This window comes from Cryptomeria japonica, chromosome 5 (assembly GCF_030272615.1).
Source record: "Cryptomeria japonica chromosome 5, Sugi_1.0, whole genome shotgun sequence".
Lineage (NCBI taxonomy): Eukaryota > Viridiplantae > Streptophyta > Pinopsida > Cupressales > Cupressaceae > Cryptomeria > Cryptomeria japonica.
The window spans coordinates 235,996,909-236,008,046 of NC_081409.1; positions in this window are offsets into that span (position 1 = coordinate 235,996,909).

An 11,138-nucleotide genomic window follows, 5' to 3' on the forward strand; every position below is an offset into this window, starting at 1 on the left:
AAAGAAATTGCTTTGGAAGTTGTGAAGTCTTTATCTTCTCCTTCATAAAAAATAAATAGGAAATTTAGTATTGGTGAATCCAATGGGAGTGCTCTTGCTTTAGAGAAGGGAGCATAAGATCAAAATATTGATGCAAGTAGACTAAAAATAGTTCCAGATAGTCAAGTGCACATTGAACAAGTTTTCTATTGCTATAGAAGAGTAGATGACCAAAGTTGGACAACAAAATGTTGATGACAATATTTTGGAAAATGAGCTTGAAGATCAATATGACTAGTTTGTGAATGATGTGTTAAAAACAATGGTGAACACTAGTGAAGAAGTAAATGCAAAAGAAAATGTTGAGATAAGCAAGTCACAAGATGAACCAGATAGGTCAGTTGTAGATGGAGAAGAAAGAAGGATGAGACAGGTTTTGAGAATGTTCAAATTAGTCAGGAGAAAGGGAGAGAGACAAATAAAACACTTATGGTAGAATCTTCTAATGTCTCCGAGTCAGCAAAGATGAAGATAATTATTGAATCGGGTATATCGTCTAACGTATTGCAAGTACTAGTTATATAGGAAATGTTGGATCTAGGTAAGTTGTCAGCCTAGAAGATGTTACAATTAAGTGAAGTTTTGCACTTGGAAATTAGAAAGAAAAGTTACGTGTCTAGAGATTTAGTTGAAGATATGTTGAAGTTTCTCCATGAGAAACTTCCTAATGTACAAATTGATGTCTCTTTTAGTGATGAAGACCAGTTGAAAGATTTATTAAAATGATTAAGGGGACAAGCTTCAAGGCTTGAGACATAGATTACAAATATCATGGAGGAGAAGATGACATATAATTGATTGCAATGGCTAACAAGCAAGTGTGCAAAGATTCACACCCATCTGAAGGACCGTGTTGCAGTATTTGAACAAAGTGTGGACAACGAAATTAAAGTGTACAAGTTTTGTCATTCATAGCCAGAGTCCATGAGAAAAATTCAGAAGGAAATAAATGTTATTGAGGCTAGAATTCTAGAAGCATCTAAGGCTATTGATTTAAAGAATGACGAGGATGTAAAAGGGAGAATGAAAATTGAGAAATAGCATAAATGATTGAATGAGCTTGTAGTGCAGAAAGAGCATGTGAAGAATGATTTTTATGGGTTGAGGGACATTGTGGATATGCATCTCTCTAGCATGGTATAAGTGATAAAATACTCTCAAACTTTATGTGCATCTATTTCGGTCCTGATAGATTGCAATACTGCATAACAGTTGATTCTAGATATGAAAAGCTAGATCAAGATTTTGGTATTTGTGGAAGTTGATTGGAGCTCTACTTGGCAAGAATTGAGAGCTATTTACAAGACCATCATATCCTCCACCTTGCAGAATGTGCAAGTATCTGTGGTATAGTTTTTATTTTTGTTGGAGTATTATTCATAGGGGGAGTTAGGTCGTTGTATAGTGCGCCCTTTGTCTTTGATGTCAAAGGGGGAGAGGTTTTGGTTTTTTTGTTGATTTTCTATTTTTTAGAAGGATATATTGTTGGTGTAGGTGTTGCCATCAATGCCAAAGGGGGTGATTGTTGCAAATATGTGTTTCAGCTTGTCATTGATGTCAACTCTCTGGTCTGGAAGTAGTATAGTTATATACAATATGATTAGGTTGTGCGCATATTGTATATATTCTCCAAATGTTGTGTAGATAATCAGATAGTGTTTTAGATGACAAATAAATTTTCTATGATGTATTTTTGGAGTTCAGGTGAATTATGTTTGGTTTGGTTGGCGTTAGAAGATGTGTATAGATGGAATTCATATAGTTTAGGTTAATGCAGATGAATGTGTTGCATTCCTCATCTTGCCAATGAGTAAAGGGTATTTCAAGTCATTAGATCATGTTCCTAGATTATCTTAGTTTCTATTTTGATGGTTCACTCATATTATTTTTGATCCAAAATAAGAATTTGTGTAAGAAAAATTGGTTATGGGACCGTGTGGTTGTGTATGGTGTGTATATAATTATTTTTTGAAGGTGAGACAACATGGTATAGGTCCTCACACAATTTTGTGTGTTCCACATTAGTTGTATCAATTATTTTTGGGCCGATGGTAATATACATGTTATATCTACTTGTGGCTAACCTTATGAATAATATTGTTGATCTAGATGGTATATAATGAGAGGTTTAATTGGGTTATGATGTGTGTGAAGTAGTGTATGCAACAAGGAGTTGATTTGAGGTGCGAGTTTGTGTGAAACAAAGGTCTAGAAGTATTATTGTGACATATGAGTTTTAATCTATATACTGTTATCAATATTTTGACAGATGTCAATTTCCTATACAATTCAATCTTCCACTTCTATTATATCTAGATAGTCGTTTTATATCTTGCCCTAAAGAATTGATCTTCAATTGTATGGGAAAATGGTGTCTCAACCTTGCATTTACATGAGGTTACTATTTATAGTAAGTTTTCATTTGGGCATGAAATGGTGCAAAATTATCCCTAAAGCATCTGGTTGGCTAGATAAGCATCCTGGTAAAGTTACTTTGCAAGATCACAACTAGTTTTGAAGATATTAAATTTTCTATTTTGGAGGGGTCTAGTGAAAGGTTTAAATTTGATTTTGAGGAATTTAGAGGTCCCAAAACTCTCTAAAAAGTGGGCATAGACAACGTAGCAGTCTACAAGACAATATATCACTATGCAATCTTTCTGGTGCTTCAAACGGTTCGTCAATAAGATACACAGTTCTCAAGTTATGGCCTCTGAAAGTTTGTACTCCTCAAATAGGAAACATAAAATACATTGGACACATAAATGAGTTGTAAAAAGGGAGGGACACATCATAGGGAATATAGAAGGGAGATAAGGTTGACTACACCTTATTGGGTGGTTTTAGCCCATGGTTTTGTAATACTGTTTGACGGTTTCTTGTATTATATCTCCTATATATGAGGTGCGTGAGATGGAGGTTGGGTGTAAGAGTCTTATAGCTATTGAGTTACCTCTGAATCTCTAATTAGTGGTACTCCTGTGAAGAGATTTCTTTGCAAGTATATTATAATCTTTTATGATTCTGAAATAATATATTGAGTGGTTTTTGGAGTGTGGGGTTTTTCTCCCGAAAGGGTTTTCCCCACGTAAATCATTGCGTTATGGTTGAAATGTTATTATATTTATTTTTGTTTTCTGTAACTATTGTGATGATCTATTAAAGTTTTTGCATTACCCTCCTCTCAAGGTTAGTGTAGGAAGTTTTTTTGCTACTTAACTTCCTTGCAAGTGGTATCAGAGCTTGATCACCATTGGTTTTAGTTGTGGGTTGTTAGGTTTTTTGAACTAATCCAATTTTGAGTGGGAGCTTGTACAAAAGAAATTTTTTGATCTTGTTGTAGGAATTTTCAGATGGCAAGTTCGTCAGGGAAAATAGAGGTGGAGAAATTTAATGAAACAAATTTTGAGATGTGGAAACTGAAGATGGAAGATCTGCTAATAGATCAAGATCTATGGGATGTTGTTGATGCGAATGTCCAAAATCCCTCATATCCTACTGTGGTGGCTCAATATGATGTTATGGACCAAAAAGCCCAGGGTATAATTAGACTGTGCCTAGCAGACTCTATTCTGATCAATGTCCTCAAAGAAAACACTGTAAAGAAGCTATGGACTAAGCTTGGTGAAATGTATCAAGAAAAATCTTTATTAAATCAAATTTTTTTGAGGAAGAAATTGTGTTCCTCGAAGATGGAAGAGGGTGAACGAGTTGCAGACCACCTGGAAGCATTCAATATGTTGGTGGCTCAATTAGTATCTTTCGGTGTTATGATGAATGAAGAGGAGAAATGCAAGATCTTGCTTTGTTCTCTGGCTGATTCATGGGATTCTCTTGTTATGGCTATCGGTAGTACTTATATTGTTTTGAAGTCTAAAGATGTGGTGGGTGCCCTACTTGGTGATGAGAAGGAAGGTATCCCATAGCTCGAAAGAATCCCTAACTGTTCATGGAAGACCTAAGGAGAAAGGCAAGAAGAATGAGAAGTGCGATAAGTTCAAATCAAAAGGAAGATCGAAATCTCTTGGAAAGTCCAAAGTAATTTGCTGGAATTGCGATAAACCAGGTCACATCTGTAAGGACTGCAAAGAAGAAAATAAGAAGAAAAAAAAGACGATTGATTCTGATTTTGAGTTCGAGAAGGAAGATGGTGATGCATTTATTGCAAATTTGGTGACTCATGTAGGTAATGATGCCTGGTTAATTGAATCAGGTGCATCTTTTCATATGACTGCCAATAGAGATTGGTTTTTTGAATATGAATAATTTAATGGAGGTAAGGTGTACTTGGGTGATGGTTCACATTTAGACATTGTTAGTCGAGGTAAAGTTAGAATCAAGTTTTCAGATGGTAGAATATAAAGGATTAATGGTGTGTTGCATATCCCTTGTTTAAAATGAAATATATTATCTATAAGAAAACTGATAGATGCAGGTGTGCATGTAGTCTTTTCTAAAGCAGGATGTAAGATGATTAAGGGTGCTATAGTAATTTCTAGAGGTGTCAGGTTTGACACTTTGTATAAGCTAGACACATACAATATTGAGTGTAATAACAATTATGTAAAGAGTAAATCTGTGGAAGATTTGAGGGTTTCACCTTTAGCAGATGGAAATGAATTTTGGGTGCCTAAGGGTGCTCTTTCTTCCAAAGAAAAGTTACCTGTAGAGAAGGCTATGCTATTGCACCAAAGGCTTGGCCACATTGGAGAAAAGGGTTTAAGGACCTTGAAAAATAAAAAACCTTGTTGAAGTTTTGAATGATTGTACTCTTGAATTTGATTTCTATGAGCATTACATTTATGGAAAACAAAACCATGTTTAGTTTTACTCAAGTTCTCATAAAACTTGTGGTGTTTTGGATCTTATTCATTTTGATGTGTTTGGTTCCTTTGATGGGAAAAACCACATATTATGTTTCATTTATTGATTATTTTAGTAGAAGGACATGGGTATATTTTCTAAAGAGTAAATTTGAAGTTTTTAGTCGATTTAAAGAATTTAAAGCAATGGTTAAGTTGCAGACTGGAAAGAAAATTAAAAGTTTGAGGAATGATAATGGTGGTGAATTTTGCTCTAATGATTTTGATAGATTATGTAAAGATTGTGGCATTAATAGACAAAAGACAACTCTGTATTCTTCATAGCATAATGGAGTTGCAGAAAGAATGAAAAAGACATCGATGGAGAAGGCTAGGAGTATGCTGAGTGGTGTTGGTCTTGAACAAAATTTTTGGGTTGAAGTTGTTGCCACTGCTTGCTAGCTGATTCATAGGTCTCCTACATCAACCCTTATTGATAAAATGCCTATGGAAGCATGGTCGAGTCACAAGCCTTCATTGAGACATACTAGAGTTTTTCGTTGCGAGGCATATGCACATGTGCCAAAGGAGAAGTGAACAAAGTTGGAGAACAAGGCTGCAAAATATATCTTCATTTGGTATAGTTATGGTGTGAAAGGATACAAGATTTGGGACCCTATTGCACAAAAGATAATTCATAGTAGAAGTGTTATTTTTAGAGAAATTAAGTCTCCTTCTATTATAGTGTAGCCAGAACAAATTAAAAAGGAAGATGTGATTCAATTTCCTTCTACACCTGAAAGAGTTGAATCGAGACCCCTAGATAGGCAAGAAGTTGAGGAGAGCTCATCTAGCTCTGAATCTTTAGAAGAGGAGGAAGAACCTCCAAATCAACTTGTTTGAAGATCTACAAGACATAAACAACCATCTAAAAGTTATTCACCTAATGATTGGAGATGTATTTTTTCTTTGAATACTAATGTGGATGAACTGAAATATGTAGAAGAGGCATTAGGTATGAATGATGCAGAATCTTGGAAGATTGCTATGGAAGAAGAAATGATAGATTTGAAAAAAAATGATACATGGGATGTTGTACCATTTCCTGAAGGACGAAAGCCCGTTGGTTGCAAATGGGTGTTCTAGAAAAAGATTGGTTTAGATGGGAGCATTGAGAAGCATAAAGCAAGGTTGGTTGCAAAAGGCTACTCTCAGGTTGAGGGTGTTGATTATGGTGAGATATTTTCTCCTGTTGCCAAAATGACATCCATTAGATTTTTGCTTTCTATTGCTGCTACTTATGATTTAGAGGTTGAGCAAATGGATGTGAAAACTACTTTCCTTCATGGTGATTTGGAGGAGGATATTTATATGACACAGTCATAGCTCTTTGTGGTGAAAGGTAAAAGTAATTTGGTCTGTAAATTAAAGAAATCCTTGTATGGCCTCAAACAGAGTCCTAGGATGTGGTACCGAAAATTTGATACATATGTGTTGAGTTTTGGTTTTGAGCGTTCTAAATAAAATAGCTGTATTTATTATAAAATTGATGGTGATCATTTCCTGTACATTGCATTGTATGTTGATGACATGTTATTCATTGGTAAAGGGAAATGTATGATTTTAGAACTAAAGTCTTAGCTCACTGCTAAATTTGAAATGAAAGATCTTAGTGCATGGAAGCACATTCTTGGGATGGAAATTAGAAGAGATAGAGTGAACAAAAAGCTATGGCTAGGCCAGAGTAAGTATGTGAATTTAGTGTTACAAAGGTTCAACATGCAGGATTGTAGACCATTGTGTGTTCCTTTTATAGTTGAAATGAAATTATCTATTGTAGATTTTTCTACATCCCCATTAGAGATGGAAGACATGAGCAGAGTGCCTTAACAAAGTGTAGTTTGAAGTATGATGTATGCTATGGTCTACACTAGACTAGACATTGCCCAAGTAGTGGGAGTTTTGTCCAGATATATGTCTAATCCTGGAAGAGTTCATTGGGATGCAGTCAAAAGAGTCTTCAGATATTTGAAGGGTACCTCAGAGTATTCTTTTTTTTATCATGGTAATTCAGTTGGAGATGTGATTTCCCTTGATATTCATGGTTATGTGGATTCAGACTGGGCATGTGATATTAATAGTAGAAGATCCACTAGTGCTTATGTGTTTACTTTATTTGGTAGTGCAATTAGTTGGATGAGTAAGCGACAAGCTGTGGTTGCTTTGTCCACTATTGAAGTAGAGTATATGGCAGCTACTCATGCTTGTAAAGATGCCATTTGGCTTAAGAGATTATGTCCAAACATTGGAATAAAACAAGGAGCCATGAAAATTTATTGTGACAGCTTGAGTACGATCTGCCTAGCTAAGAACCCGATATTTCATGCTCGGACCAAGCACATTGATGTTTAGTATCATTTTGTCAAAGATATGGTCAAAGATTGAAAGGTGAAGCTGGTTAAGGTAGAAACTTTGATGAATGTTGGAAATTATTTAACTAAGGTTGTGAGCACAGAGAAGTTCAGATGGTGCACTAATAAAGGCAGGTGACTATGCTTTAGGTATTACGAGTCTCGTTCCGAACATAGACATGATCAACGTAGTAGGCTAATCGGTCAATCCACTGCTTCAACCTCTTATTCTGGGGATAATGCTACTAGAAGACTGGTTAAGCCATCTTGTCATGCCTTTATCACATACTGTGTTCGTTCGGTCCTATTCGCTACTACTACGGCCTAGTCCCCTTATATAAGAAAAGTGACCGTTATTTAGAAGAGGGGAGCTGAGTTAGAACATGGCCCCTAGCAATTGGTTTATTGTGTTGATACTCTCTTTGCTCTTGCAAGGTGTTTGACAAGTGGGAGATTTGTTGGGAAAATGGTGTCTCAACCTTGCATTTACATGAGGTTACTATTTATAGTAAGTTTTCATTTGGGCATGAAATGGTGTGAAATTCTCCCCTAACATTCTGGTTGGCTAGATAAGCATTCTGGTAAAGTTACATCGCAAGATCACAACTAGTTTTGAAGATATTAATTTTTTCATTTTGGAGGGGTCCAATGAAAGGTTTAAATTTGACTTTGAGGACTTTAGAGGCCTCAAAATGCCCTGAAAAGTGGGCATAAATGGCATAGCAGTTTATGAGCCAATAGAACACTTCACAAGCTTTCCAACACTTCAAATGATTCATCAGTAGGACACACATTCAAGTTATGGCCTCCGAAAGTTTGTGTTACAAGCTAGGGTTGTCATTGCACCAAAAGATCAACCTGCCAATGCCCGATACAACCACTAAACTTATAGAATCCACAGGAGGCTATTAAAACATGTCAAGAATCCCTGCGAGGGATGCTGACCCACTACCAACAATCCCCCTCCCAATGTCACTCATCATGGCCTGCATGATTCAAACCTGTGACCAAGCTCTAATACCATTTGTTACAAGCTAGGGTTGTCGTTGCACCAAAAGATCAACCTGTCAATGCCCGATACAACCATTAGACTTATAGAATTAACATGAGGCTGTTAAACCATGTCACAAATCTCCGCAAGGGATGCTGGCCCATTGCTAATAGTTTTTACTCCTGAAATAGGAAATATAAATACATCAGACACATAAATGAGTTATAAAAAGGGAGGGACACATCATAGGGCATCTAGAAGGGAGATAAGGTTGGGTACACCTTATTGGGTGGTTTTAGCCCATGATTTTGTAATACCGTTTGACGGTTTCTTGTATTGTATCTCCTATATATGAGGTGCATGAGATAGAGGTTGGGTGTAAGAGTCTTATAGTTATTAAGTTACCTCTAAATCTTTGATTAGTGGTACTCCTATGAAGAGCTTGCTCTGCAAGTATATTATAGTCTGTTTTGATTGTGGAATAATATATTAGGCAACTTTTGGAGTGTGGGGTTTTTCTCTCGAAAGGGTTTTCCCCATGTAAATCACTGTGTTATGGTTTGAATGTTATTATATCTATTTCTATTTTCTATAACTATTGTGATGATTTGTAAATTTGTTTGCATTACCCTCCTCTCAAGGTTAGTGTAGGAAGTTGTTTCACTACTTAACTTTCTTACAATCTTTCCCTAAAGAATGGATCTTCAATTGTGCAAGTCCGGAGTAGTGCACTCCCTAACCCATGGCCTAAAAAATTATAAAAGTTTAATACATATATGGTGAGATAATCTCACCATCACAGTTTGGGTTTTCCATGTAAAAATATGGTGTTCTTGTGTGGATGTTTTTGCTGCTTTGGTCATTTACTTTCATGCTCATATGATTAGTTATATGTTATAGATTAAGAGTTTTATTTGTTCAAGTTTTATCATATGCTGGTTCACCCTCCCCTCTCAGCATCTAGTAGCATTCAACACTCTTGAATACTCAGCTTCAACCCATTTACATAACAATCAACTTTCTCCTTGTTGTCTTAAGAATGATCTATTTTGATTAATATCTTGTAGAACTCTATTATGTGTTCTTTGATAGATTTACCTTTTTGACTAAAACCTTGCATCTTATTTGACAATGCTAACTCATAATCAATAGGAGTGAACTTCTCTTCAACTTTTCCACCATTTGATCCCATCTTGTTATCTTTCATTTTCCTCCTTTATTTATTTCTATCTATACTTCCACCAAATGTTAGCATGACCTTTTAGCTTGGTATTTGTAAATTTGACCCTCTTAGGATCTTCAAATTCCTTATAATCAAAGTGTTTCTTCATATCATTGATCCAATCGATCAATTCTCCTGGGTTAAGATTTCTAGAAAATGTGGAAACTTCAACCTTTGGCCTTTTTCCAAACTTGGATATGTCCTTTAACAATATGTCTTGATCAAGATCTCTTAATACATCTTGTTCTTATTCAAACTATCCTTCTTCAACCTCATCTTCACTTTCATCTCTTATTCTTGGCTCAAACCCTCTTTGCATCTCCTCTTGTAGTGCTTGATCTTTTATTTGTAGGGCTCTAAAACCCTTTATTACAACAACATTTCTTCCACCACCATGGTCTCTCCATTGAGGCACTTTCATCACTTTCATCACAAACCCACAACCAAGAGTCCTAGTGAAAACAACCTCACATTCGACAATCTATTTACACGATTAGGAAATCCACTTTGATACCTCTTGATGAGGGGCTACTCCACCCAAAATTCACACATAGCACAACATATATTAACACAAATAATGCAAGAAGAAAAACAACCCACTTTCGATTTCTTCATTAAAATTAGATTACAAATTTAAAAATTACAATGATATAGCCACATGGGCTTCACTCACTACAAAGAAAAATAATTCTCTAAGAAAACTCTACAATTCAAAGACACAATCTTCACTGATGGAGATATCATTTGTAACCTATTGTCACCTCTTTATTTGTCACCAACAATTGTCTAACAAGACTTTCATAAAATGTAAATTTAATGTTCTATAAAGTGTAACTTTTTTTTTTGGGCATCTAACAATCCACCCATTCATTTTCTTGCCCAAGAAGATTTTCATTAAAACTTGAGTTATGGTGGCACAACTTATAAGAGTCATTAAATTTTAACTCAACTGTCTGATTTGCTATTATAATATATCATTTGAAAGCTCACAAAGAGATCTATAATGCCAAAATTATCTAAAAATCATTTTGTTCATTTTTCAAGCTTTTATGAGACTTCTAAGGTCTTCAAATTTGAGTTTGAAACTTAAATAATTTTTTTTTAGTACAAAAATAATCTCTCAAATAGTACAAGATATTGAGATAATTATTTCACCATTCACATTATTTTTTAATTTCACTCATTGGGGCTAGTTTTCATCACCATGCATCCTTGTATAGGTTGACTTACTAAAAATATTAAGTGATTAGTTTTGGCTTTTTCAAACTTCTGGCTATCCTACACCGTCTTAAGTGTCATAATGAGCTCCAAAATAACAATAGAAACCTAAAAATTAAAAAGAAAATGCATTTTTTTGGACGATGTAAGATTGCCCTTACACCACTAGATGTTCTTACATCACATTGGGACCATAATATATAATTCTTATTGTTTTTAGATTTATAAATTTTCTAAGATATAGCTTATTTAAAACATGAGATAAAGTTTATGTAATCCACAAAGCTTTCATCCAAAAAAATTGATAAGAAAATAACATCAAAATTCCACATTACACATCTAAAATAAAATAATGCAAGTAGCATTATGACATGAGTAGAAGAATTGATCATGAGTCAAACCATGAGTCAATTTTTTAATTTACACCCATTCGAAATCTTTATGTTACTAAAATT